General features: G+C 46.9%; 1 long non-coding RNA gene across 1 annotated transcript; it reads right to left on the bottom strand.

The window, feature by feature from the left end:
• Positions 1-3,146: 3,146 nt before the first annotated feature.
• Positions 3,147-4,324, bottom strand: LOC134066044 (uncharacterized). The gene is made up of 3 exons (XR_009936358.1): positions 4,266-4,324; positions 3,430-3,509; positions 3,147-3,207 (listed from the first exon to the last, which is right to left on the bottom strand). It is a non-coding gene; the product is annotated as an uncharacterized LOC134066044 (long non-coding RNA).
• Between the last annotated feature and the right edge of the window lie 2,091 nt (positions 4,325-6,415).

Genomic DNA, 6,415 nt, shown 5'->3' with positions numbered 1-6,415 from the left:
TTTCAGCTATACAGGGAACAGTGACGAAAAAGTACATATCATATTTATATAAGGCACTACAAGAAGATCTTGGAGAGAACAATTTGGATATTAAAGAAAAGTGGGAATTGGAGATGAATACAATAATATCTGACAAACAGTGGGATACTTCATTTGAGCAAGGGCATAAGGTAACAAATAGCCCCAGTTGGAGGGAATATGGCTGGAAGTTAAGAGTGAGATATTTTAGGACGCCACTTGTTACATCTAAGTGGAGTAATGGTTCACCTGTATGTTGGAGGGGTTGTGGCTCACTGGGGGACCATACACATATATTTTGGGACTGTCCAAAAGTATTGGAATATTGGAAAAATATGCAGAGAGAAATAAAGCAATGCTTATTTATTGACCTACCAATGGAGCCAATACATTTTGTATTGGGCATAGTACCTGAGGACTTCCCGGAGGATGGCCATACAAAACTGTTAAGGATACTTCTTTTAATTGCAAACAAAGTCATAACGGCCTCCTGGTTGAAGCCAGAGCCCCCCACAATAGTCCAATGGAGGGATAGAGTTCAAGAGGTGTATTACATGGAATATATCACTGCAGTCTTACAGCTAAAGTTAGAAACATTCCTCAATAACTGGACCTCCACTGTGTTGCATCTCCATTTAATATGACTTATTTTTTATTTTTATTTTATTTTATTTTATTTTATTTATTTATTTGTTTTTCTCTGTGTTTTTTGCGTCTTTTCTGTTGGAACTTGAAGGCAGATTTAGGTATATCAATGTATTGTATTGACTGTAAATCAATCTTTAAGTCTTTGATCCTTGAGGGATATGTCTTTAAACCATGGACTACCTGTATGAACCCACTAAGACTGACATAATGTATGTTATTCAACTTTGTCACATTAGAATCTTGTTTTGATGCATTGTATGACTGATATGAAAACAAAATAAAAAGAAGTTCAAAAAAAAAAAAAAAGAAGTGCTACTTCTCACCACCTCAATTTGTCCCTATTTTTCTCTGGACCAAGTTTTCTCTCTGAGAAAAGAACAAAATGGTGAACGGTTGCCATTATCCTGCAAGCTCGGGACTTGTTACTAAACTGTCGAAGCAAAGCTATTGTGCAGCATGAACAGGCACACAATGGAGCGTTTCTAAACGGAGCTCGTCAGACAGGGCTGAAAACGGCATTGTGGCGCCTTATCCTTACAGTATTTTGAGCAAAGGATGACGCAGATGTTTTATTAAGACCTCAATAATCTATCTAAAATTGTGGAAAAATGGGTAATTCAGCGGCCAAGGCAAAAACACGGTTGTCTCAGGGCAGAAGTTTCTACTGTATGTTGCCACCCTTTGTGTGTGTGTGTGTGTGTGTGTGTGATCTGACCTTCCTGTGAGCGGGGCAGGCTCTGCAGAGACTCCTGGATCTCCTGGATTGTCCGAGAAAGAGGAGTGAGTGCCACCAGCCGAGACAACTCCTGATCACTCACACACACACCACTGCACTGGGTTGGGCCTGCTAAACACACACACACACACACACACACACACACACACACACAGACACAGACACACACAGCCAGTATCAGCCGAGACAACTCCTGATCACTCATACACACACTACTGCACTGGGTCAGGTCAGCTAAAAACACAGACACACGCACACACACACACACACACTCACACACACCCCCAGTATCAGCCGAAAGAACTCCTAATCACTCACACACACACACCACAGCACTGGGTCGGGCCTACTAAACACACACACACACACACACACACACACACACATACATACACAGAGGCAGTACTGTATGTATTTAAAGACCACCTTACCTGACACTGTGTCTCGCCCTGTTTTCAACTCTGTCAGATCAGTGGAGGAAAACTGCAGAGAGGATATTCACACACACACACACACACACACACACACACACACACACACACACACACACACACACACACACACACACACACACACACACACACACACACACACACACACACACACACACACACACAAAAACACACACACACGTACAGACAGCTGTGAAGTTAAAGCACTATTCAGAGTTTAGTGGGTGTACTGTATCCTTGCATAGCCATATCTCATTATGTGTGTAGAAGTGTGTGTGTGTGTGTGTGTGTGTGTGTATTACTGGTGTGTATCCCGTCTGGAGTTCGCGCTGGCGTGTGTCTCTACGGCAGGGTGTGTGTCGCGTGTCTCTGAGGCACGGTGCTGTCGCCTCCATCTGCTGCCAACTCTCTCCACACAGCCGGTAGAGCAGAGCCTCCACAGACTGCAGCAGGGCCTCCATCACTGGCACACACACACACACACACACACACACACACACACACACACACACACACACACACACACACACACACACACAGAAAAACACACACACATATACACACACACACACACACACAGAGAGAGAGAAACACACACACACACACACACAGAGAGAAACACACACACACACATACACACACACGCAGAGAGAGAGAAACACACACACACACACACACACACACACACACACACACACACACACACACACACACACACACACACACACACACACACACACACACAAACACACATGCCCAGACTATTTAGACTGCTGTAACCATTGTGTGTAGTCATGTGTTGATAATGCAATACTATATGATGTGTTAAGTACAGTAATGTTAATAGTATGTGTGTGTTTGTAAATACCCTGCAGGGAGTTCTTGCTGATGAATCCTTCATCCTGCCCCATACCTGCCCCACTGTACAGTCTGTTGTGCTGCTTGCTGTTCAGCTGCATGATCTCTTTCAGCTGACTTAGCTTTTCAGGGCCCATGTTCTCAAGAGTGTCCTACAGATACACACACACACACACACACACACACACACACACAAACAGCCTTTATGAAGAACACACCTGGCTATAATGGTTTGCCTGTGTTTTCACATAAGTTTCAATAAACTTTGCTCACGCCTGGCATTAGGTGTGTGTGTGTGTGTGTGTGTGTGTGTGTGTGTGTGTCAGAAACTCACTCTGAGAGCGTTAGTCTGGTGGCAGATGTTGCGATAAAACTCCTGTGTGTCTTTGCGGTGTTTGGCCAGCTGGGATGCCACATGCAGATTCTGGTCCTCCAGCTTGTCATAGAGAGTCTTCACATTAAACTCCTCCAGCTCCATACCCACAGCTTTACAGCCTGAGAAAGGACACACGCACGCACGCACGCACGCGCACACACACACACACGCCGCACGCACGCCACACGCACGCACAAAGAAATTCACACACAAACTCTTGAATTACGGGACAACTAAAGAAAAAACAGGAGCATTGGCAGGGGTGTGTGTGTGTGTGTGCCTGTGCGTGCATTTGTGTGTGTGTTTGTGTGTGTGTGTGTCTGCATGTCTGTGAGTGTCACCTCCTCTCCAGATAGCAGTCTCCTCAGCCTCTGCTCCTTCTCCTACTCCCCTTAGTCCCAGCGCAGACGGTGCATCCAGACTGTGAAACACACACACACACACACACACACACACACACATACACATGCATACACACACACACACACACACACACACACACACACACACACACACACACCATCCCATCAGTCAATCAACTCGTCTTTGTGTGTGTGTTTCAGCACTTGAAATTCCCAACACAACTCAGGTCATATCAGTCAGAGAGACAGGCAGCAGAAGAGAACATTGGAGCTGTCGCACCTCACTGCAGTTAGAGAGACAGACACCCAAGAGTATTTAGAGAACATCTAGCTGACATTTGTCTTACACTTCCCACAAAACAACTCAAAGATACCAATTCCAAGGGCAAGTCTCCCTGGAGCAACTCAGGGTTAAGTGCCTGGATCAAAGCCACAACAGCTGGCACTAACCCATGACTTTTATGGCTACGGTATGCTATCCGAGCACCTTACCCACTAGGCCACTACACTACCATTCCAGAGAATACTGGAGCTGTCTTACCTCACTGCGATTAGACAGACAGGCAGCAGAAGAGAGGTGGCACCGTGATGTGACGCTGTGTGATTGGGCAGTGTGTGTGTGTGTGTGTGTGTGTGTGTGTGTGTGTGTGTGTGTGTGTGTGTGTGTGTGTGTGTGTGTGTGATTGGGCACTGAGCAAGTGCGTTTATCTGTCCTTGACATAAACTCTGCTGCAAAGGCGCCTACACTCTCACACACACACACACACACACTTTCTCTCTCTCTCTCTCACACACACACACACACTCCTTCTCACCTCTCTCCATTGTAGACATACTCCAGGGGTGCCGGTGGCTGACCCAGACTGCGCCAGCGAGGTTTGGGGTTGCCATGGGAGACCAGGTGGTGTCTGTGAGGTTTCAGCAGTAGAGCCGTGCCTGTTATCACAACTACCAGCACCAGCAGAGTCACCAGGATACCTGTGTGCACACACACACACACACACACTTTATCAGTAACACACACCAGCCACCAGCAGAGTCACCAGGATACCTGTGCACACACACACACACACACACACACACACACACATACACACACACACACACACACTTTATCAGTAACACACACCAGCCACCAGCAGAGTCACCAGGATACCTGTGCACACACACACACACACACACACACACATACACACACACAGTACACACACTTTATCAGTAACACACACCAGCCACCAGCAGAGTGTGACCAAAATAACTGCGCACACACACACACACACACACACACACACACACACACACACAGACACACACACACACACACACACACTCACTCCATCAGCAAGACACACAGACCAGCCACTAGCAGGATAACCAGGATAGATAAACACACACACACACACACCCACTGACCTGCGATGGCTCCCCAGTCGGGCAGCAGGTTGAGGTGTGGGCGGCGTGCTACGCCGTGCCGTACCAGCTGGGCGGGGGAGCTGGGCTGGAAGGGTGGCGCTTTGGGGTCACAGGCGGAGCCGTCCTCGCTCACCACCACCACCAGGCTCCACTCGGCCACGGCGTTGTCCACAAACACGTACGTCCCCGACTCAGGGAACACATGGGCAAACCTGCACACAGACAGTAGTTGTTGTTGTTGTTGTTGTTGTTGTTGTTGCACAGAGTTCTTGAATTTCCCCTGGGGATCAATAAAGTATCTATCTATCTATCTGTCTATCTATCAGAGTCAACAGGGTCAAGGGCACAAATCACAGTCAACTACTCTAGTCTATACCTGAACGAGTTAAAGTGTGTGTGTGTGTGTGTGTGTGTGTGTGTGTGTGTGTGTGTGTGTATGTGTGTTGCTGATCTTAATATTGTTTTCTTTTTACTTATTTTATGCATTGTTTTGTCAAGACCTGTGTATTCTTGGGCTCCTTTTATCTACTGTCCTGCCCAAACCTGATTTCTTCTAATGTAAAGCGCTTTGGGTCAACTCCTGTTGTATTTAAATGTGCTATATAAATAAAAGTGACTTGACTTGACTTGACTTGACTTGACTTGACTTGACTTGACTTGTTTGTGTGTGTGTGTGTGTGTGTGTGTGTGTGTGTGTGTGTGTAAGTGAGTGTGTGCATGTTTGTGTATGCGTGTGTGTATGTGTGTGTCTGTACTCTAGTCTGTAAAACACGCAGATAAACTGTTTGTCTGTGTGTGTGTGTGTGTGTGTGTGTGTGTGTGTGTAGTGTTGTGTAGTCTGTACCTGGAGGAGTTAAACTGTGTGTGTGTCATCAGGTACTGCAGTCGCCTGAAGGCTCCGTAGTCCCAGCTGGGGTTGCTGTTGAAGAGATGGTCCTTCTGGTACACTGGGAAGTGGCTGTAGAGGCGGTCTACACACACACACACACACAGAGAGAGAGAGAGAGAGAGAGAGAGAGAGAGAGAGAGAGAGACAGAGAGAGAGAGAGAGAGAGAGAGAGAGAGGGAGAGAAACACACACACAAGGAGACACACACACACACACACACACACAGAGTGAGAGAGACACACACAGACGTACACATAAACACACACACACACTCATACTGTCACACAAACACCCTCACGTAAGACTCGGTAAAAGAAACACACTTGGTGTGTGGGACAGAGAGACGGACCTGTGTGGTTGATGTGCAGGTGAAATATGAGCATGTCAGTAGAGGAGAGGCAGGCTATGGGGTTTGGGATACGAGGCGGACGATCCAGCAGCGCCATCTTTGTGACGTGGTCACCGTCATCTTCATCCTCTTCATCATCCTCTTCATACGAGCGCTTTCTGCGGGGAACGCTGCCGAGGGTCTCCACAGGCTCTGCAACAGCAGACGAGACACACGTCTCATTAGATACTAAGACAAGACTCAACGGTTACCTTATTATTACCTCCGCCAAGGAGGCTATGTTTTCATCGAGGTCTGTGTCTGTCTGTCTGTCT

The sequence above is a fragment of the Sardina pilchardus genome, chromosome 19 (genome assembly GCF_963854185.1).
Source record: "Sardina pilchardus chromosome 19, fSarPil1.1, whole genome shotgun sequence".
In the NCBI taxonomy this organism is placed as follows: domain Eukaryota; kingdom Metazoa; phylum Chordata; class Actinopteri; order Clupeiformes; family Clupeidae; genus Sardina; species Sardina pilchardus.
The sequence above is the reverse complement of the archived record's forward strand: the minus strand, read 5'-3'. Positions and strand labels throughout refer to the sequence as shown.